Source organism: Callorhinus ursinus, unplaced genomic scaffold (assembly GCF_003265705.2).
Source record: "Callorhinus ursinus isolate GAN/ISIS: 27379988/994484 unplaced genomic scaffold, GSC_fseal_2.0 scaffold16, whole genome shotgun sequence".
Lineage (NCBI taxonomy): Eukaryota > Metazoa > Chordata > Mammalia > Carnivora > Otariidae > Callorhinus > Callorhinus ursinus.
Window position 1 is genome coordinate 14,595,743 of NW_027397078.1, and position 24,209 is coordinate 14,619,951.

General features: G+C 36.3%; 1 pseudogene; it reads right to left on the reverse strand.

Moving 5' to 3' along the window:
• Positions 1-14,998: 14,998 nt before the first annotated feature.
• Positions 14,999-15,198, reverse strand: LOC112813015 (small nucleolar RNA U3; annotated as a pseudogene).
• Between the last annotated feature and the right edge of the window lie 9,011 nt (positions 15,199-24,209).

Here is a 24,209-nt window from a genome sequence, read left to right on the forward strand (position 1 = left end):
TGTAAGAATCTCAGTTAACTGGCATCAGTTTCTGCTGTAATTTCTGACCTACAGAGAAGAGTGACTATAGAGCTCTACAAGAATGCTGTGGTTCCCCTCACAAATTTATTTCTCATAGTTGTGGTGAAATGTGTGTCCTCTGGACCCTACCCAGATGGGTGAGCATTTCTTACATAATAAAACCAGGCCAATATCCCAATCTCTCTAAGCCTTTAATCTATAGTATACCAGTGCAATTATGGCACTGCAATTCATGTTTAGTAGGCACCTTTTGGTCCATATTTCAGCCAATCAACTAAATAAACTGTTTGATCCCTTTCTAACCCTTCAAGCTACAACATTGAATTCAAAGTCTCTCTTTAGTGGACCCATATCAGTAAATTGGCCTAAACCAACTTTGTTTCTTTCCACCCTTAGCCCACACCCTTAATCTCCATTTTCACATATGTTCTCCATGTCTCTATCTATATAAACTGGAAAAAAATCATTCAATTCTTTTGGAGCACACTTCCTCATGGGCCAAACTTTATTTCATCTTCACCTCTTAAGTCTTGCTGGAAATTGAGTCTTTAGGTCTAGAAGCAAAGACAATAGAGTGGGTCCAGAAGAGAATCAATAATGTCTTGCAAGGCAGTTACCTCATTGTGGGTGTACTTTATGGTTCCTCGGGTAAAGCGGTGTTAACCTTAGATGGGGGTTAGAAAGACTGCCTCTACTCGCAAAGTAGGTTTAACGGAACTTACGGATTTGATGTCCCCAGCTTTATTTGAGATCTACTCATATGTGCCCATTCCAATATTTACTATCTGGTTCTTTCCTAACATATGACCTCACTTTAGTAGAACATACCTACAAGGTTAGTTATTCAATTTGTGATTAATTTAACTACTCACAAGATGAGGTTCTGTGTTTGGTTTTCAACAATGTCAGCCCTGTGGCTATAGGAGATAAAGGTTTCCTTCAGGTCAGACATAATAACTCATATGTACTGAATTGTACCCTTCTCCAAACTCATATATTGAAGCCCTACTATTCGGAAATAGGGCTTTTAGGAAGCAGTTAAGATTAAACAAGTTCATAAGGGTCGGGTCCTATACTAAAGGGATTGGTGACCTTTTAGAAGAGAAGGAGAGAGACATGCATCAAGGAAAGACCATGTGAGGATACAGCAAGAAGGTGACTATCTACAAGTCAAGAAGAGAGCCCTTATTGGAAGTCAAACCCTGCTGGACCTCTATCTTGGACTTTCCAGCCTCAAGAACTCTGAGAATAAATGTCTATTGTTTAAGCCAATCTGTATTCTTTAAATAGCAGCCTGAACGGATTAAGATGCAGTTTAGCTGACTAATACAGACATTTTCCTTCATTTATAAGGTGCTTGAGCTGGGAATTTGAAGCCCTGCATTCATCCGTATCTTTCCCCACTTTCTTCAGTACAGTTAGGACTAAGCAGCCAGTCTCATTATACTTGTGAGTTTGACAAAAATGTTCTAAGGTATCAAGTTTATGATAACCTAGAAACTTGCCTTTTTGTAAATATTTTAAGTATTCAATAGTGATATTTTACATATATCTATTGCCGCATTACAGCATGGACTTTCAGTGCCATCTTTACACTGGAAATAGAGTCATTAGTGCTTTAAATCTAATCAGATTACAGAACCAATTTCAGAAACCCCAAAATCAATTCCCTCAACTCATTCTGAAGTTTATGTTCCTTTAGAGCTACTCTTGGTACCAAAATCTGTATCAGTCATGGTTCTCCAGAGAAAAAGAAAAACCAGTAGGAGGTAGATGTATATAAACATGTTATATATATCTTGATAGTGATACAGATGTAGGTAGATCAATCTATTTCAGGAAATTGGCTGGCCGTTTGTTCAGGCTGGCAAGTCTGAAAAGCTTAGGACGAGCCTATAGGCTGGAAACTGATGCAACAGTTGATGCTGCTGTGTGAGGCAGAATTTCTCTTTCTTCAGGGAAACTTTGGTTTTGCTTTTACAGTATTTCCAGTGATTGGATGAGGCCCACTTACCATATTGACAATAATCTCCTTTACTTAAAATCTACTGACTGTAGATCATACATCATCCACCACATCACCACATCTACAAAATATCTTCACAGCAATATTTAGAATAGTGTTTGAACTGTGCACTATAGTTTAGGCAAGTTGACACATAAAACTAACTTTCATAAGTAATATATGATAACTTATTGGATTTGCACTATCTGATGGCCTGATTCTCACTGGTCTCTTCATACACTTTATGCATGCTTATTTGTGAAAATTTACCTAACAATTTTTTATTTAACTGTTTTTGCTCCAGTCAGAACTATATATGCACTGTGTATATTGCTTAATGAAGGCATAGTAGAATTTTCATTTTCTGAGGAGTAATTATAAAATTCCTCTGCTTAATGAGGTTGTGTCTGGGAAAACATTTTTAAAAAATACAAAGATGTTTATGAACAAAAATATTCATAGTAATTTATAAAATTATTCACTATCCTGGTACTCTTCCTCTCTTAAAACAAATATCTCTTCTCCTGCACTGTGTGAGCATTATTCTTAGTCATCTCTTATAAAATGTTGTCAGTTTATAAAGTACATTTGCATTGCCTGTTGATATTCCAATGTAAGAATATTCCATTATATATTTATCCATTCTATCATTGAAAGATGTTTAGGAAGGTATCACTTTGGGGCTATTATAAATAATGGTGCTATGAATATTACTGTGCATACCTTTTGTCAATACACACATGCATTTCTTTTGTGTATCTGTGTAGGAATGAAATTGCTATAACAAATGGCATGTTCATATTAAACTTCAATAGAAAGCAGATTCCCAAAGTGATTCTATGTATTTACCTATTTAAACTTCCAACAGTGTGTGAGAATTTCATTTGCACTGCATCTTTGCCAGAGTTTGGTATTGCTAGCTTTCTTTTCCTTTCTTTTGAACCATTCTGGTGGGTGTGTAGGAGTATCTCAGTGAGATTTAATTTTCATTTCTCTGATGAATAATGAGGTTGATTTTCAGTCCTTAAGTTTATTAACCATTGGGAGAACTAATATATATATGTATTTGTTAGCCATTGGGAGAACAAATATATATATTTATTATGTTAATATCTATATTTAATCTATATAGGTACATAAAGATATATATATCTTTATATAATATATATGTATATCGTGAGGTATCTCTTCATTATTTTGCTCGGTTTTGAAATTCAAAATTTACATCTTTATATGCCAGATCTTCCAATCTAAGGACCTGCTATATTTATTGGGATATATGAACTTCAGTTTCTCAGAATGTTTCATAGTTTCCTGTGTAGAATTCTCACTTCCTATACTGTATAATCAGGTATTTGATTCACTTCTTCATTCTAGGAGTTCATCAGTAGAAACTTTTCAACTTTATACACAGACAGCAGTGTTTTAACTCTTTATGTCCACTCTTATCCCTTGCCTTATTGCGTCATCTAAAATTTCGTATGGTAATTAATGCAGGCAGTCAGTAGATAATCAGATTACAGAAGTTCCATTCTATTCCTAACAGATTTTCCTTCTAATTGCTATTTTTTGTTTGCTATTTCTATATATATTGAAATGATAATATTCTTTTTTAATTTTCTTCTTTTAATAGGGGGGATTACATTGATTCCTGTAATATAACCTACTTGACCATTATGTGTTAGTTTTCATCTAACACTGTATTTGTTTTATCAATATTTTGTTTATGATTTGGCACCTATTCATGAGAAAAAAAATAGCATGAGTTGGGATTTTTCCTTCTTATAATGTCCTATGTCAGGTTTTAAGATAATTATACTATACCTATACAGTAAAATAAATATTCTTTCATTTTCCTGTCTTAAAGAATTTATTTAAAAATTGGTAATATTAAGGAGGGCACATGATGTGATGAGCACTGGGTGTTATATGCAACTGACGAATTACTGAACTCTACCTCGGAAACTAATGATGTACTATATGTTGGCTAATTGAATTTAAATTTAAAAAACTGGTGATATTTATGTTAAAATATATATAAGAATTTACTTGTGAAGTCATCTGAGTATGGGGTGTACTTTGTGAGAAGTTTTTTAAAAGGATTGATTTTAATGGAATTTGGATTATGACATCTTGGGTTATTTGTGTTTCTTTAGGATAGGGCCTATTTTATGTTAATTGTTAAATGTATTGGCATCAAGTTATGCATAAAATATTCTAATTTTCTTATAAGGACAATCTTTAGTTTTGTGCTTTCCCCTTATTAATAATGTATGCCTTATATATCATTTATTCATCAGTCTAGCCCTAAGTTTATTAATTTTGTTACTCTCTTCAAATAATCAATATTTATCCCTATTAATTTTTCCATTTTTTAAAAAATTGAAAAATACACATAACATAGAATTTACTATTTAGCCATTTTTAGATATACAGTTTAATGGTATTAAATATGCTCATGTTGTACAGTGTACATCACTACCATCTATCTCCAGAAATCTTCTCATCTTGTAAAACCAAAACTCTGTACATATTAAATAATAATTATTCATTCTTCTCTCTACCCAGTCCCAAGCAACCACCATTCTACTTTCTGTCTCTATAATACTGACTAAGTACCTCATGTAAGTTGAAACACATAGTATTAGCCTTTATGTGACTGGCTTATTTCACTTAGCATAATGTTCTCAAGGTTTATCCATATTGTGAAATACTGCAGAATTTCCTTCTTTTTAAGACTGAATAATATACCATTGTATGTATATACCACATTTTGCTTTTCCATCCATCTCTTGATAGACACTTGGGTTGCTTTTGTGAATAGCTATTGTGAATAATGCTGCCATAAACATGGGTGTACAAATATCTAAAGACACTGCTTTCAATTCTTTTGAGTATATACCCAGAAACAGAATTACTAGATCATATAGTAATTCTATTTTTTAAGTTTTTGAGGAAGCACCATACTATTTTCCACAGGAACTATATCATTTTACATTCCTACTGATAGCGCACAAGAATTCAGATTATTCCACATCCTTACCAACAGTTGTTTTCTTTCTTCCTTCTTTGTTTATTATTATTATTTTTTGATAGTAGCTATCCTGATTGGTGTGAGATGGTATCTCCTGGTAACTTTGATTTGTATTTTCCTAGTGATTAGTGATGTTGACCATCTTTTCATCTGCTGATTACACATTTGTTTATCTTCTTTTAAGAAATGTCTATTTAAGCATTTGCCAATTTTTTAATCAGATTATTATGGGCTTTTTGTTGTTGTTGAGTTGTATGAGTTCTTTTTATATTCTGAATAAATATTCATCCTTTATTAGATATATGATTTTCAGATATTTTTAGATTCTGTAGGTTGCCTTTTTACTCTGTTGTTTCCTCTTATGCACAGAGTTCTAATTTTGATTTAATACAGTGGTACGATTAACTTCTACTTTTGTTACCTGTGCTTTTGGTGTCATATCAAATAAATCATTGCTGGATCCAGTGTCATAAAGCTTTTCCCCTGTTTTATTCTAAGGATTTTATAATTTTAGGTCTTACACTTAGATTCTTGATCCATTTTGAGTTAATTTTTACATATGGAATAAATGTTTAACTTTATTTGTTTCTATGTGGAAAGCCAGTAGTACTAATACCATTTGTTGCAAATACTGTCTTTTCCCCCATTTTAAATTCTTGGCATCCTGGCAGAAAATTACTTGATCATATATGTGAGGGCTCTTTATCCTGTTCTATTGGCTTATTTTTCTGTCTTTAGGCCTATACTACACTGTTTTGATTACTGAAGTGTTGTAATAAATATTGAAATCAGGAAGCATGCAACCTCTAGCTTTGCTCTTTTTTTCAAAATTATTTTGGCTATTCGGGGTCCTTTGAGGTTCCATATGAATTTTAGAAAGGATTTTTCTTTTTATATAAAAAACATTATTGCAATTTTGATAGGGATTGCATTGAATCTCTACGTTGTTTGATTGAATGTGGAGTATGTTAGGAGTGGGTTGCATATGAATGTATGAGTTTTCCATGACTGCTATAACAAATTAGCACAAATTTAATATAAGCCCCAAGCAACACATACTTATTATCTCACAGTTTCTATAGATCAGAAGTCTGGTATGTGATGAGGAGAACAAAGCCAAGGGAAATGTAGATAAAATTAAATTTTCTCACAACTTTCAGCCCACTGATGAATAATGAGGTTGATTGCCTGAGATATGCAGAGCTTAACATTCCTCTAGGAACTCATGGCTCTTTTCTTTTTTTTTCTTTCTTTTCTTTTTTTTTAATTTAAATTCAATTAGCCAACACATAGTACATCATTAGCTTCTTTTTTTATTTTTTTAACATTTTTTAAAGGTTTTATTTATTTATTTGAGAGAGAGAGAGAATGAGAGATAGAGAGCACGAGAGGGAAGAGGGTCAGAGGGAGAAGCAGACTCCCCGCTGAGCATTGAGCCCGATGTGGGACTTAATCCCGGGACTCCAGGATCATGACCCAAGCTGAAGGCAGTCGCTCAACCAATTGAGCCACCCAGGCACCCACATCATTAGCTTCTTCATCAGTTGCATATAACATCCAGTGATCATTCCATCACATGCCCTCCTTAATGCATGGCTGCTTTAATGTTAATGTTTTGCTAGAGTCTAAAAACAAACTTATCTTGACAATAGCCAGACCTCCAGGATCCTGTAACTCTTCTTTTACATACAGAAATCCCTTTAGAGACTTACATTATCTCTACCCTCCCCCCGAAACTTAAAAGTATATAAGCAGTCTCCTTACAATCACAAGTGCAGCTCTTTCTGCCCATGGTCCTGTCCCCATGCTATAATAAAAGCACCTTTTTGCACCATAAAACATCTCAAGAATTCTTTCTTGACCATTGCGCTCGGCCACCCCACATCATAGTAGGCTTGACTGATTTTTCTTGTTTAAGTTTCCAGAAGGCTAAGATCAAGGTGTTGACTGGCTTAAGCTATTTTCTGAAGGCTCTAGGGAAGAATCTTTTTCCAAATTCCTGTAAGTTGTTGGCAGAATTAAATTCCTCTTGGTTCTAGGGCCAAGTTCCTATTTTCTTGCTGGCTCTCAGCTGGGGTCACTTAACTTAACGTTTACCTCATCATGCTGCCGCTCCATCTTCAAATCAGAAACTATAGTCAAGTCCTTCTCTTGCTTCAAATATTTCTGACTTATCCTTCTGCTTCATCTCTTCTGCCCCAGCTGGAGAAGGTTATTTTGCTTTTTTAAAAAGATTTTATTTATTAATTTACACAGAGAGGGAGAGAGAGAGAGAGAGAGAACAAGCAGGGGGACTGGGAGCGGGAGAGGGAGAAGCAGGCTCCCCGACGAGCAGGGATCCAGACACGGGGCTCAATCCCAGGACCCAGTTATTTTGCTTTTAAGGACTCAAATAGTTAGATTTGGCCTACTTGGATAATCTCGGATACTCTCTCTTAATGTCACTGATTTGTAACCTTATTTACATTTTTAAAGTTCCTTTTGCTGTGTAACAGAACATATTCACAGGTTCTGGGGATTAGGGCATGGACATTGTTGGAGAGTCATTTTTTTCCTACCACAATGAGGAATATTACTTTCTGTAGAGCCATGGGAGAGGAAACAAATGAAAGGAAATCATTGCACAGAAGCCTCAACTTCTTGCCAAGATGTTTAAAAGTGCTGGTTACATCACCAAAAAATTACACGGAAATTATAGAAGGGGGAAGAAAATAAACATTTCAAGAACTAAACTGTAATTTCATAAGAAACCACTAAGGAGACTAAAGATCTTTTTGCCCTAGGTAAGTGTGCAGGGGTGAAGTTTGAGGGTGTGTGTGCTTGCAGCCTGAGCTAGGAAGGAGCTGAGGTTGACAGTTCTTGACAAGAACATGATTAGAGGAAATAATTTTTAAAAAGGGGGCACCTGGGTGCCTCCGTTAGTTATGTGTCTGCCTTTAGCTCAGGTCATGATCCCTTGGTCCTGGAATGGAGCCCTGCGTTGGGCTCCTTGCTCAGCAGGGAGTCTGCTTCTCCCTCTCCCTCTGCTCCTCCCCCAGCTCATACTCTTTCTCTCTCTCTGTCAAATAAATAAATAAAATCTTAAAAAAAAAATTCTTCCCCTACTGCTGTCTCTCATTTCCTTGTGCTATAGTCTATAAATATTTGTGTCCCCCTAAATTTATATGTTGAAATCCTGATGCCCAATGTGATAGTATTAGAGGTTGGAGCTCTCATAAATGAAATTAGTGCTCTTAAAAAAAGAGGCTTCAGGGGCACCTGGGTAGCTCAGTCGGTTAAGCGTCTGACTCTTGATTTTGGCTCAGATCATGATCTCAGGGTTCTGAAATTGAGCCCCATGTCAGGTTCTGTGCTATGTGTGGAGCCTGCTTAAGATTCTCTCTCCTCACCCTCTGCCCCGCCCCCAACCCCTGCACGCACCCACTCTCTCTCCCTCTCTAAAAAAAAAGAAAAAAAAGGAGGCTTCACAGAGCTTCCTAGCCTCTTCCATCATGTGAAGATACAAAAAGTCTGTGACCTGGAAGAGGGCTCTCACCCAACCATGCCTACATCCTTATATTGGACTTCCAGCTCCTGGAACTGTGGGAAATAAGCTACCCAGTCTGTGGTGTTTTGTTATAGCAGCCCAAATGAACTAAGGCACCTTGGGAAAATTTTAACATGCTTTTCAGCTAAGGAATGGTCCAAATCATTGGGGTCACTAGTACTGTTGCCTGTAATGTAATAAGGGCAATGAAAAAAGCCCTGCTGAGATAGAAAGTTCACAAACACTGGCAAAGGCTTTCTAGCCACCTTCAGGCATTCTTTCTCTGACCTCTTCCCTGGAAACCAGGGAGTGTGCCTGCTTCTAGTGTTGATTCCTCCTAGGGCTTTAAAGATAAATTTAATGACTATGTCTGTTACCTGGTGGAGTGACAGTCAAAAAAAATCAAGTGTGTCTTGATGGGACTTGTGCTTCTGACTGTGATAAAATAGTTTGTGAAAGACCAATGTTCCTGCTACAAAACAACTAAAAGAGCCAGATTTTTTTAAAGATATATTCAAGCATGTACCTTCAATGGCATCTCATCAGATTACCACTGAATCTTATAGAAGCTGAGGAAACAAATCCCCAGAAATAAGTCAACTGCAGATAAGTGAGCAGATATTCTGTGAACTGAATTTTTTAGGGAACATTTGCTAATTCTTAGCATGGAGCAAGATGCTGCAAATCTACTCAACTACCACTTTTTAAGACAGTAGAGCCAGAAGAGCTTTTAGCAGCCTCAAAAAGAGACAAAAATTGAAGTGTGGGCCTACCAAGGCTGCCAGGACCTGAGAGACTAACATCCCTAATAAGAAAGAAGAGGCAGAATGTGAAGTCAAGTTTCACTTGAAACATTGCTTAATTATTAAGCTGTTTGAGGGCAAAAGGCAGAGAAACTAAGCTAAAAGCTGCTAAAATTCAAGTAGAGGTTTCAACAATCTCTTGATATTAAGGAGGCACAAATGGTAATCAGAACACACCAAGGAAGAAGGGGTCCTAGTAAGTGCCCTAGGGTATTAGTTGGAACTATAGAAGTACTAATCTTGAGGGACAGATGAGAAATGAAAATAGAATAAACCTATCAGAAACTGTAATGCAGTCTTAGTCTTCTGAGTCCCTGTTCAAATTAAGATCATCCTATACTTAGTTTATCAGAGTATGGTAGAGTAAAGCCACTCTAGAGGAAAAGAGCACTATGTAGAGACTTAGACTTAACAGCAATTGCACTACTGGGTACCCGAAAGACACAGATGTAGTGAAAAGAAGGGCCATATGCACCCCAATGTTCATATCAGCAAAGTCCGCAATAGCCAAACTGTGGAAAGAGCCAAGATGCTCTTCAACAGATGAATGGATAAAGAAGATGTGGTTCATACATACAATGGAATATTATTCAGCCACCAGAAAGGATGAATACCCACCATTTGCATCGACATGGATGGAACTGGAAGGGATTATGCTGAGTGAAATAAGTCAAGCAGAGAAAGACATTTATCATATGGTTTCGCTTATATGTGGAACATAAGCAATAGCATGGAGGACCATAGGGGAAGGGAGGGAAATCTGAAGGGGGAGAAACCAGAGAGGGAGATGGACCATGAGAAACTCTGGACCCCAGGAAACAAACTGAGGGTTTCAGAGGGGAGAGGGTTGGGGGAATGGGTGATGGGTATTAAGGAGGGCACATGTTGTGATGAGCACTGGGTTTTTTGTTTTGTTTTGTTTATATAATTTTTTTATTATGTTATGTTAATCACCATACATTACATCATTAGTTTTTGATGTAGTGTTCCATGATTCATTGTTTGCATATAACACCCAGCGCTCCATTCAATACATGCCCTCTTTAATACCCATCACCAGGCTAACCCATCCCCCCACCCCCTCCCTTCTAGAACCCTTAGTTTGTTTCTCAGCATCCATAGTCTCTCATGGTTCGTCTCCCCCTCCATTTCCCCTCCCTTCATTTTTCCCTTCCCACTATCTTCTTTTTTTTTGCATATAATGTATTATTTTTCTGTGATTCATCAGTCTTACACAATTCACGGTGCTCACCATAGCACATACCCTCCCCAATGTCTATCACCCAGCCACCCCATCCCTCCCACCCCCTACCACTCCAGCAGACCTGTTTGTTTCCTGAGATTAAGAATTCCTCATATCAGTGAGATCATATGATACATGTGTTTCTCTGATTGACTTATTTCACTCAGCATAATACCCTCCAGTTCCGTCCACGTCATTGCAAATGATAAGATTTCATTCCTTTTGATGGCTGCATAATATTCCATTGTGTGTGTGTGTGTGTGTGTGTGTATCACATCTTCTTTATCCATTCATCTGTTAATGGACATATTGGCTCTTTCCATAGTTTGGCTATTGTGGACATTGCTATAAACATCGGGGTGCACATACCCCTTCGGATCACTACATTTGTATCTTTGGGGTAAATACCCAGTAGTGAGCACTGGGTTTTTTATGCAGTTAATGAACCATTGAACACCACATCAAAAACTAATGATGTACTATACAGTGGTGACTTAACATAATAGAAAAAATGAAATAACATCTGTCCTGTTGTTCTTTTGAAAGCTATTTTGGGGGGCACCTGGGGGGCTCAGTTGGTTAAGCGGCTGCTTTCAGCTCAGAGTCCTGGGATCAAGCCCTTCACTGGGGCTTCCTGCTCAGTGGGGAGCCTGCTTCTCCCTCTCCCTCTGCCTCTTCCCCCCCGCCCCACTTATGCTCTCTCTCTCACTCTCTCTCTATCTAAAATAAATAAATAAAATCTTTGACAAAAAATAAAAAAATAAAAGCTATTTTTGTTTTGGTGTGCCTGGGTGGCTCAGTTGGTTAAGTGTCTGCCTTTGGTTCAGGTCATGATCCCAGGGCCCTGGGATGGAGCCCTATGTTGGGGGCTCTCTGCTCAGGCCCCTCTCCCTCTGCCTGCTGCTCCCCCTGCTTGTGCTCTCTCTCTCTCTCTCTGTAAATTAAATAAATAAAATCTTTTTTTAAAAAGCTATTTTTGTTTTATAGAAGTCAGGTGAATAGTCTAAATGTTAATGTATAATGTGTACATTTAAAACAATGAAACATCAAAATGAATATGTAAACACAGAATTATGGAAAATAACTGCAAATAGTCAGGTAGGGGAGTAGGATTGTCTGTGCAACAGCAATTTTTAAGCATGAACAAATGCAAATTTCCAGTCAATGGCTTGATGCCATAATGATGTTATGGAATAATATGCATAACATTTCTGTAATACTGAAACCTGGAGAATTTCATATTGTCGTATAGAAGGCAAACAGTTTTGTCTTGCCCACTGTTATCCTCTTGTCTTTATATCAAGAACTAAAATATACAAAATACTCTATTTGAAGGGCAAAAAAGAAATTCAGAGGTAAATTACAAGATTTGAGTATATTAACTTATCAGATTTAGCCAACCATCTTCTATGCATCATAGAAAGGACTCAGTCTGGAGTATTATAAATGAGTGCCTCTGAATAATGAAGACACTAATGAAACATCTACAGGTTGTAACTCCATCTGCTCTTCTGTTCAATTTGCCTTGTGAGTTAAACGGTGGAACAAGAGTCAAGGAGTGATGAGGGAAAACTGCTTCAAACCAGACCAGACGGCTCTATAAATTTCTTAACAGCTTCAATTTGTACAATTTTATGTAATAAGATAAAGAAACTTCTAAACAGGAAAGAAAATTGATAATACATCTTCATAAGGTTTACTTTCCAAAAGAAATCGGCAGCAGGAATTTGGTTTCCAGTTAATAAAGAATCAATCACATACACATCCTAGATTCACCCAATAGCAAATATAAAAGAGACAGAACATGACTTGGTAATATCCCATTTTCAATTCTATTGGACTCTTTCTTAAGACTTTTACAGTAATTATGACAGTGCTATACAGAAAAATATTGCTCAAGGTTCAATTAATTCATTGAGTTTATCAAGAAATACTTACTGAGCAACACATATATGTCAGGAGCAATTAAGTTATAGAGTTTCTGCAATAAACAAAAGAAATCCATCAGGGATTTACACTACAGGGTAGATGGTAAAAATATATAAATAAAATACATAATGTGTTATTATAATAAGTGTTGCAGTGAAAAAGAAAACAGGAATAGAGGAGGCATTGAATTTAGAATAGAGTGATCAGAGAAACTTCCCTGAGAAGGTGGCATTTCAGCAAAACTTAATGGAAATAAAGAAGCAAACTATTTTATAACTAATGGAAGAGAGTTCTTGTCAGAGGAAATTAAAATTACAAAAGCCCAGAGGCGAGAACATCCCTAGTTGACTGAGTTCAGCAAAAAAGACCACTGTGGTTGAAGAAAGGAAAGTAAGGCGAGAGCCATTGGAAATGAGATCAAGGACATATACGATCTAAATGCTGAGTATCTTATAAAACCCTTGCAAAGATTTATTCTTAACCTGAGTGAGATGACAAGCTACAGGTAGGTTTTTACTAGTGAGGTAATTTGTGCTTAAAGTTTTAGTAGTATAACTATGTATTGAGAGTCAGAGTAGATGGTTAGAAGAAAAAGTGGAAGGAAAAATAATATTTAAATCCTTATTCTTGAATTTTATGTAGTATTATACAATTACAATATTGTAATTGTCTAGGAAAAGAGCACTATGTAGAGACTCAGGCTCTACATAGTCTAAAATCTTTGTGATTACATAAAATTTAAATATCTGTATTAGATGAAATAGAACAGAACATCTTAGGGAAATACAAAAAATTTGAATATTGCATGAAAGAGTAGACAATTAGTTGGTAGTTTAAATTGTTTTACAATATGGAAAATATGTATTATCATTGGTATTGGTTGAATGATTTGAAAACATACATATGTATGTGCACATTGGGAAGCAATTGGAATAATACAGAACGATGATGGTGGCTCAGGTCAGGAATGGTGACAAGGTTTTCTGACAGATTTGAAACAATAGTATAAAAAAAGAAGGGTCAAGGATGACTTCCAAGATTTTAGAGCTGAATAACTTAGCATGAAATTGCCATTAACTGATATGGGAGGGTTATGAGAAGAGCAGTTTTAAAGGAGGAGGATCAAGAATTACACTTTGGACTTGTAGACTGCAAGATGCCTGTTAGATATCCAAGTGCAAATGTTGAAGAGTCTGTTCATTTAAATATTTTTAAATTTTAATTCCAGTATAGTTAATAATATAGTGTTATATTAGTTTCAGGTATACAATATAGTGATTCAACAGTTCCATATATTACACAATGCTCATCAAGATAAATTTACTCTTATTCTTAATCCCCCATCCCCTACCTGCCTCCCCTCTGATAACTGTTGTCTATAGTTAAGAGTATTTTTAGGGGTCACCTGGGTGGCTCAGCTGGTTAAGTGTTTGCCTTCGGCTCAGGTCATGATCCCAGGGTCCTGGGATCGAGCCCCGCATCCGGCACCCTGCTCAAGAGGGAGTGTGCTTCTCCCTCTCCCTCGGCCCCTCCCTGAATTCATGCGCACTCTCTCTCTCTCTCTCTCAAATAAATAAATAAAATCTTTAAAAAAAAGTCTGGTTTTTGGTTTGTTTCTTTTTTCCCCTTTTGTTTGCTGTATTGTTCCTTAAAAAAAAAAAGATTTTATTTATTTATTTGAAAGAGAGCACGAGAGTGGGGTGAGGGGCAGAGGGAGAAGCAGACTCCCCATCAAGCAAGAAGCCCCACGTGGGGCTCAATCCCAGGACCACAGGATCATGACTTGAGCCAAAGGCAGACAGCCAACCAACTGAGCCACCCAGGCACCCTGCTGTATTGTTTCTTATTCCACTTGTGAGTGAAATCATATACTTGTCTTCCTCTGACTGGTTGTTTCTCTTAACATTATACTCTCATCCATCCATGTTGTTGCAAATGACAAGATTTCATTCTTTTTATGGCTGAATAATATTCTGTTGTGTATATACACCACATCTTCTCTATCCATTCATCTATCGATGGACACTTGGGCTACTTCCATAGTTTGACTACTGTAAACCAGGCTGCAATAAACATAGGGGTGCATATATCCCTTCGAATTTGTGTTTTTGTGTTCTTTGGGTAAATACCCAATAGTGCAATAACTGCATCATAGGATGGTTCTATTTTTAATTTTTTGAAGAACCTCCATACTATCTTCCAAGGGGGTACACCAGTTTGTATTGCCACCAACAGTGCATGAGGGTAACTTTTTCTCCATATCCTTACCAACACTTGTTGTTTCTTCAGTTTTTTATTTTAGCCATTCTGACAAGTGTGAAGTGATATCTCATTGTAGTTTTGATTTGCATTTCTCTGATGATGAGTGATGTTGAGCATTTTTCATGTGTCTGTTGACCATCTGGATGTCTTCTTCTTTTTTGTTTTTTAACATGAAACCACTCAGACTGCATTCTCTCCAACTCCCCCAAAGGAAAAGTAGAACGATCATCAATGACAATCGGCAGTTACAAAGGCAATACCGAAAGCCGTCTTCATGCTCAGAAGAGAACACTGTGCATCCTCCTCGTGGCATCTGGATATCTTCTTTGGAGAAATGTCTGTTCATGTCCTCTGTATGTTGTTAAATTGAATTATTTATTTTTATGGTGTTGAGTTGTATAATTTCTTTATATATTTTGGATACTAACCCTTTATAAGATATGTCATTTGCAAATATCTCCTCCCATTCAGTACATTGTCTTTTAGTTCTGTTGGTTGTTTCCTTTGCTGTGCAGAAGCTTTTTATTTGATGTAGTCCTAATAGTTTATCTTTGCTTTTGTTTCCCTTGCCTCAAGAGACATATCTAGAAAGATGTTGCTTCCTAGGAAATTATCAGAAAATTACTGCCTGTCCTCTCTTCTAGGATTTTTTATAGTTTCAGTTATCACATTTAGTTCTTTAATCCATTTTGGATTTCTTTTTATGTATGGTGTAAGGAAAGTGGTCCAGTTTCATTCTTTCACACATAGCTAGAGACTTTTTTCCATTGGATATTCTTGCCTCCTTTATCAAAGATTAATTAACCATGTAATTGTGGGTTTATTTCTGGGCTTTCTATTCTGTTCCATTGATCTATGTGTCTATTTTTGTGCCAGTACCATACTGTTTTGATCACTACAGCTTTGTAATATAATTTGAAGTCCAGAATTGTGATGCCTCTAGCTTTGCTTTGCTTTTTCAAGATTGCTTTGGCTATTCAGGGTCTTTTCTGGTTCTGTACAAATTTCAGGATTGTTTGTTCTAGTTCTCTGAAAAATGCTGTTGGTATTCTGATAGAGATTGCATTAAATCTGTAGATTGCTTTGGATAGTACAGACATTTTAATAATATTCATTCTTCCAGTCCATGAGCATGGAATACTTTTCCATTTCTTTGTGCCATTTTCAATTTCTTTTATCAGTGTTTTACATTTTTCAGAGTATAAACCTTTTACCTTTTTAAGTTTATTCCTAGGTATTTTATTATTTTTGGTGCAGTTGTGAATTGGATTGTTTTCTTACTTTCTCTTTCTGCTGCTTCATTCTTACTGTACAGTGTATATGCAACAGATTTCTGTATATTGAAATTGTACCCTCCAATTCTACTGAACTCATTTATCAGTACTAGTTGTTTTTTTGCTGGAGTCTTCAGGATTTTCAGTATGAAGTGTCATCTGTAATACTGAAAGTTTTACTTCTTTTTTTAAATTTTATTTTATTATGTTATGTTAATCACCATATGTTACATCATTAGTTTTACTTCTTCTTTACCAATTTTTTAAATTTCTTTCTGTTGTCTGATTGCTGTGCCTAGGACTTCCAGTATTATGTTGAATGAAAGTCGTGAGAATGGACATCTTGTTCCTGACCTTAGGGGAAAAGCTCTCAGTTTTTCCCCATTGAGGATGATATTAGCTGTGGATTTTTTATATAATGCCTTTATTATGTTGAGGTATGTTCCCTCTAAACCTACTTTGTTCAGGGTTTTTATCATGAATGGATGTTGTACTTTGTCAAATGCTTTTTCTGCATCTATTGAAATGATCTTACAGCCTTTTATTAAAAAAATATTTTAATTTCATTTAGCTAGCATACAGAGTTATATTAGTTTCGGGTGTACAATATAGTTAGTGATTCAAGAATTACAGAATCAGGTGCATTCAGGGTGGTATGGCTGTAGATGTTTGTGGCTGATTCAACAATTCCATATATCATCTGGTGCACAGCCTAGTTTCAATGACTAAAGCATGCAGCTATTTTCATATGCTTCTATCCTTTCTCTTATTAATGTGATGCATCATGTTGATTGATTTGTGAATATTGAACTACCCTTGCATGCCTGAAATAAATCCCACTCGATCAAGGTGAATGATTTTTTTAATATATTGTTGGATTTGGTTTGTCAATATTTTATTGAGGATTTTTGCATCTATATTCATCAGAGATATTGGCCTGTAGTTCTCTTTTTTAGTGGTGTCTTTATATGGTTTTGGTATCAGGGTAATGCTGGCCTTAGAGAATGAATTTGGAAGTTTTCCTTTCTCTTCTATTTTTTGGAATAGTTTGAGAATAATAGGTATTAACTCTTCTTTAAATGCTTGGTAGAATTTGCCTGTGAAGCCATCTGGTCCTGGACTTCTTTTTGTCTTTTTGTTGGGATTTTTTTTGATAATGGATTCAATTTCATTGCTGGTAATCAGTCTGTTCAAAGTTTCTATTTCTTCCTGATTCAGTTTGGGAGATTATATGTTTCTAAGACTTTATCCATTTCTTCTAGATTGTCCAATTTTTTTGGCATATAATTTTTCATAATGTTCTCTTACAATCCTTTGTATTTCTGTGGTATCAATTGTTATTTCTCCTATTTCATTTCTGATTTTGTTTGAGTCCTCTCTCTCTCTCTCTCTCTCTCTCCTCTTTTTTTGATGAATCTGGCTAGAAGTTTGTCAATTTTTTGATCTTTTCAAAGAATCAGCTTTTGATTTCATTGATCTGTTTTTATTGTTTTCTAGTTTCTATATTCTTTATTTCTGCTCTAATCTTTATTATTTTCTTCTTTCTGCTGGTTTGGGTTTCATTTGTTCTTCTTTTTCTAGGTTAAGTTGTTTATCTGAGATTTTTATTGCTTCTTGAGATAGGCCTGTTTTGCTCTAAACTTCCCTCTCAGAACCACTTCTGCTGCATTCCAGAGATTTTGTACCATTGTGTTTTGATTTTCATTTCTCTCCATGTAATTTTTGATTTCTTGATTTCTTGGTTGACCCATTCATTTTTTAGTAGCATGTTGTTTAACCTCCATGTATTTGGGCTCTTTACAGATTTTTTCTTGCTGTTGATTTTTACTTTCATAGTGTTATGGTCAGTAAAGATGCATGGTATGACTGCAATCATTTTGAATTTGTGGAGACTTGTTTTGTGGCTTAATTTATGATCTATTCTGGAGAATGTTCTGTATGCACTTGAAAAGAATGTGTATTCTGCTCTTTTAGGATGGAATGTTCAAATATATCTTTTATATCTATCTGGTCTGGTCTAGTGTGTCATTAAACATCACTGTTTCCTTGTTAATTTTCTATTTGGATGATCTGTTCATTGATATAAGTGGGGTGTAGTTCCCTACCATTATTGCATTACTATCGATTAGCTCCTTTGGTTTTTTATTATTATTAGTTTTATGTATTTGGGTGCTCCCATGTTGGGTGCATAAATATTTACAGTTGTTATATCTTCTTGTTAGATTGCCTTCTTTATTATTATTGAGTCCTTTGTCTCTTGGTACAGTCTTTGTTTTGAAGTCTGCTTTGTCTGATATAAGTATTGCTACCTCAGCTTTCTTTGGACATCCATTTACATGATTAATGTTTCTCCATCCCTTCACTTTCAGTCTGCAGGTGTCTTTAGGTCTGAAATGTGTCCACTGTAGGGAACATAGACATGGGTCTTTTTTTTAATCCATTCTGTTACCCTATGTCTTTTGAGTGGAGCATTTAGTTCCATTTACATTCAAAGTAATTATTCATAACTATCTATTTATTGCCATTTTCTTACTTGTTTTGTGGTTGTTTTTGTAGTTCTTCTCTGATCCTTTCTTCTCTTGCTCTTCTCTCTCAGTTTGCTGGCTTTCTTTAGTGATATACTTGGATTCCTTTCTCTTTATTTTTTGCCTATTACTGGTTTTTGATTGGTGGTACCTTTAGGTTTGTATATAACATCTTCTGCTTATAGCAGTCTATATTAAGTTGATGGTTGCTTACATTTGAGCCCATTCTATATTCCTTTTCCCACCATGTTTTTGGCATATGGTGTCATAATTTACATACTTTTATGTTGTGAGTCCCTTGACTTATTTTTATAGATAGACTTATTTTTAGGCTTTTGTGCTTCCTACTTTTCTTACTCTTATTTATGGTCTTTCCTTTCCCCTCAAAGAGTCCTCTTTAACATTTCCTGTAGGGCTGAATTAGTGGTCATGAACTCCTTTAGCTTCTTTTTGTCTGGGAAACTCTATCTCTCCTATTCTGAATGATATCCTTGCTGGATAGAGTATTCTTGGCTGTAGATTTTTTCCTTTCAGCTCTTTGAATGTATCATGCCATTCCCTTTTTGGCCTGCAAAGTTTCCACTAAAAAAAATCTGCTGATAGCCTTATGGGGATTTCCTTATATGTAACTGTCTTCTTTTTTCTTGCTGATTTTAAAATTTTGTCTTTATCACTACTTTTTGCCATTTTAATTAATGTGCGTTGGTGTGGACCTCCTTGGGTTGATTTTGTTGGGGGCTGTCTGTGCCTCCTGGATCTGGATATCTGTTTCCTTCCCCCAGATTAAGGAAGTTTTCAGCTATTATTTTTTCAAATAAGTTTTCTGCCCCCTTTTCTCTCTCTTCCCCTTCTGGGATTCCTATACTATGAATGTTACTACACTTGATGGAGTTGCTGAGTTCCCTAAGTCTTTTCTCATTTTGCATAATTTTTTTTTCTCTCACTTCTCAGCTTGATTACTTTCCAATACACTGTCCTTCAGGTCACTAATTCATTTATCTGCTTCCTCTAGCCTTCTATTTATTCCATCTAGTGTATTTTTAATTACATTTATTGTGTTATTCATCTGTGATTGGTTCTTTTTTATGTTTTCTATCTCTTTGAAGGGGTCTCACTGATGTTCTCCACTCTTTTCTCAAGCCCAGTATCTTTATGACCATTACTTTGAATTGTTATCAGGCATATTACATATATCTGTTTCACTTTGGTCTCCTGCTATGGTTTTGTCTTGTTCTTTCATTTGGGACACATTCCTCTGTCTCCTCATTTTGTCTAAATTTTTGTGTCTGTTTCTGTGTGTGAGGAAAGTCAGCTATGTCCTCTGCTCTTGAAAGTAGTGGTTTATAAAGAAGAAGTCCTGTAGTGCCCTGCAGTGCAATGCCCCCTGTTCACCAAGAGCCTATCACTTCAGGGGTGTCTCTCATGTGTGTTATGTGCCCCCTGCTGTTGTGTCCTGGCTGCTTTTTCCTTCAGTCCTGTAATCTTCAGAGGCTCTCTTTCCCTGTTGTGGGCAAGGTTTGACCCCTCACTGTGCAGTTTTAATAAGATGCACTGGTCTGATTGCAAAATGAGACCTTCTGACACCACTGCTAGGACCTTGGCTGTGTGGGCAGGGCACGCAACTTTAACAAGATGCACCTCAGATAATGTGTGGGTTGGCAGGTGTGGTGTTGACAAGATTTGTGGCAGTGTTCTGGGGGAGAGAACCCAGAGTACAGGGACTGAGGCAAGGGTGACTAGGAAGGGCAGGTCCACAAAAGCCCAGAGTCGTGGCGCTTGGTATAATTAAGTTAGGTAGAGTGAATGTGGGCACTACACTATTTCCCACGGGTGGCTATGTGTTTATGTTGGGGGTGGGGGAGGAAGATGGTGCCTGCTGGCTCCTTTGTTCCTGGAGAAGTCCCTCAGTGAACACTGCCCCTATGGGACATGCCGTGAGATGTGTAGATAACTCTCCCTCCCATGTGCCCTAGATGTTTTTAGAACTCTTGCTTCTATGCTGTATCTTTGTAAGCTGTTTGTAGTGCTGTCTCTTTAAGGGTTGGGACTCAGCTTTGATTTTTAAGATTCCAGGGTTTAAGTCTTGCTGTTTATAAGAACTCATGAAACTCAGCCCCTCTAGTTTTCAAAGTCAAGTGTTTTAGGGATTCATCGTCCTAAATCGTGTGGACTCCTCCATGCGATAATCTGTTTCTCTCCCTTTCTGTTTGTGGCTCCCTCCTGCCCATTGATGGCTGTGGTCCATTTAGTTCCCCACCTCATCTCTGCCCTCCCTACCCTCTTCAATGTGGCCTTTTCTCTACCTTTAGTTGTGGAGTTTGTTCTGCCAGACTCTGGGTCATCTTCTGTGTTATTTACCCTGCTGTGAGTGTTATCTAGTTGTATCTATGGGACAAGGTGAGCTTAGGGTCCTCTTACTCTGCCATCTTCGTCCCCTTCCTCCTGTTAATTTAAATATTAATTTGGCTTGATCTGGCTGGCTAAATATTTTTCTCTTCTCTACTCACAATTTTTTTGTGTCCTTCCTGAAGCTATTTATTCAAGAAGGACCTCTCTGAAAGGAAAAATATTTTCTTTCAATGACCTATGGGAAAGGCCCATGTCAACATTACAATAGAGGGAGAGAATGTATACTTCCGGTTTGGAAAAAGAATTAGCAGTAGAAATTAAACCACATATTGCCATACTCTTGCACCTATCATTGATCTGGATTGTCACCACTCAAACTTTGAAGCTGTTGTTGTTATGTCACCAATGGCTAGGTTGAGGGAATGTAAGGTCATATCTATATAGTGATCCCAAACTGCAAATGCATTTTTTAAAAGTTCAAATTCTGCTTTTTGGGGGGGATTTATGATAACCTAAACTGAAGTTGTGACACTTTTATTATACTTCTTAACACAATTTATCTTCCACTTCCCTGATTAACGTTACCTCAAATCAATACAAATGTCATGAATCTTTTTCTGACTTCCCCAGCCTTCTAGAAACACAGATACATAGAATGCCCATATGCTAATGTGAGCCCTCATGCCACTTGACTTTGGAATTTCAGACATTTACCAGATTCTTTTTGCAGTATTATTCTAGGAGTTCTAAAGTTATTCTTGCATGTTCCACAAAGAAGTCCTGATTTTGGATTGTTACTTTTTGGATTCCTACTTCTCTATATTGCAGAATCACTTCTTGCCTTGATACTGATTTTCCCTTGTCTATTATTGCTCCTCTCCTATGGACACATGCTTTTCTCCATCCATGGGCAGATGTCCAGACCTTTGTTTCCCAAAGCAGAGCTGTAAAATTTAGCAGTCTGTGAAACCTTACTGAAACCTTGAAGATATCAACACTGTCGCCATCAACAACAACAGAGCCAACTTAAGACTATGTAAGGCATGACTGCTTCCCAAGTGCATTGGCCAAGGAACCCCACACATTTCCTAAATAAATCTCTCTATCCTTAGCTTTAGATGTGACACAATACTGTAGAAGCCATCTTGTTTCTTCCACATGAAGGATCAGACTTCAGTCCTAATTTTAGAGGGAACCAAAGGCAGAAAAAGTCATTTAGTTTTCAAAAGGGAAAGATGCCTTCAAGGGCCTCAGAAAAGTTTACTTTGCAAATAATGAAGACAAAATTTTATTTGGAAAATTTTCTTAAATTTTGACATCAATTTGAATCATCAAAATAGTTTTTCTTTTTTTTAGATCAGTTAACTGGTCTCAGTCCCTATGTAATGAATCAAAATTCTAGGTTGTCAGTATTTCTGACAAATTATCCATGTTATTCTTGTGCACAACATATTTGAGAGCCGCTACAGATTACTGTGCAGAATAGCAGACTCTTTGTTGCCTGGATCTTCACTAGAGACTATTTGTCTAATATTGTATAAATGAAATATTTTACCCAACATAGGAGCCTCTATATCTTAATTTCCAAATAAATGCACAGTGCTGGTAGGTTTTAACTGGATGATTTCCACCTGGAACTGATAACCGTAGTTACAAGTATCTCTATCTGCATAATATATGTTACATCTCTTACAGGGTTTGAGTGACCAGGAGAAGGGTGTTTTTGACCAGATGGGAGGACTGATTCACTTGTCTCTATTATTAAATATATCCTCTTCTTTTTTACAGACTGCACTAAACTTAGATTTATTTCCATGAGTGGAATTAAAGAAACTTCTGTTCTTCTCAAGGGACACTCCTTTTTGAACCTTGCTCCTTTCTGAAAGATATGGTATATAATCATTTTCACCCTTATGACTCTCTTTTAGAGAACAATATCCAAGGATTCTTAGATTCTTGCCAGCTCCTGATTCTGGGGTCTTCCTAGATTTTTCTATCCTCTCCATCCAGAATCTCTCAAATCTTTGAGAGAGAAGTTAACTGTGTTAACTCAGTCTATTGGCTTGGGCAGTTAGGGTGATTTATTTCACCAGTTACTACTTTTGGTTCTTGGTTCAACCTCCAGCATTTCACTGAGTATACAAAAATGGTCACAAAGTAGAGTCTTCAACATAATTAATAAGGTTTACCTGACAACTCATTGTTATCACATACAAAACATCATCTCTGATTTACCTGTGTATAATCAAAACATTTATTAAAGCATTTGTTTTATGTGTCCTTTAACAGAATTAAGGAGTAGTTGAACATCTAGAAAAATAAAAGGAAATAGCAGCATTTAAATCAACATGCTGTTGGCATTTCCCACCACCCCCACCTTGTTGTAAACATAACAATTAAATATATTTTATTTGTCAAAACTATGGTAATTTATGGTGTTTTTTTTATTTCTCTATGTGTATAATTCCCTACACCCTTATTTTTCTAACAGTTTAAATCATTCTAATCCAGTAAGGTCAAAATCCATCTCAAGTGTGATCTTCTTCATTCCTGGACTTGTAAATGCTCTTTCCATAACTTATGGTCTACAATACTATTGAGGATATTAAATGAGGTAACCTTCAGTAGCTTTATTCTCTTTTATTATTTGAAATCTGTAATGAATACAAGAATTGTATAGACTTCAAAGACCAGAGTGTGGGAGTGAATATACAATATACAATATACAATGTAGTGAAAGGTAGAAAAATGGCTAAATCTTTCATAATAATTCCATTGGGCATGTATATTAATTTTCGTTGATCCTACCAACTCTGTATTTGTCTTAAGTGAATGTCCATTTATCTTCATGGTTTAACTTCTATTTCTAAATGTTCTGAAATTTGGTGTCTAATGTCAGTTTTGTTATTCTAATCAAGACTGTAGTGATTTTCTAGATCAAATCATTCTCAGATGTCAGCTTTCTAGAGCTGATTTTTGCCTTTTCTCTTCAGGAAAACACCTTCATTCCATTTATAATTTTAGTTGCCATTTCTAAAACATGCCAAACTGTGTCTTGACTTACAAGGCCACCACATGTAATTATGCAAGTTGGGTTTTATGAAAATCCAGATGTCATTCATAAGGACTCTTAAGTGAACGGCAATACATAGAATTGTGGAACAAACAAGTTACTCAACCATAATGATTGCCTTCAAGTTTTTTCAACTAGGACTATTTGCCACCCTACTGTATAGTT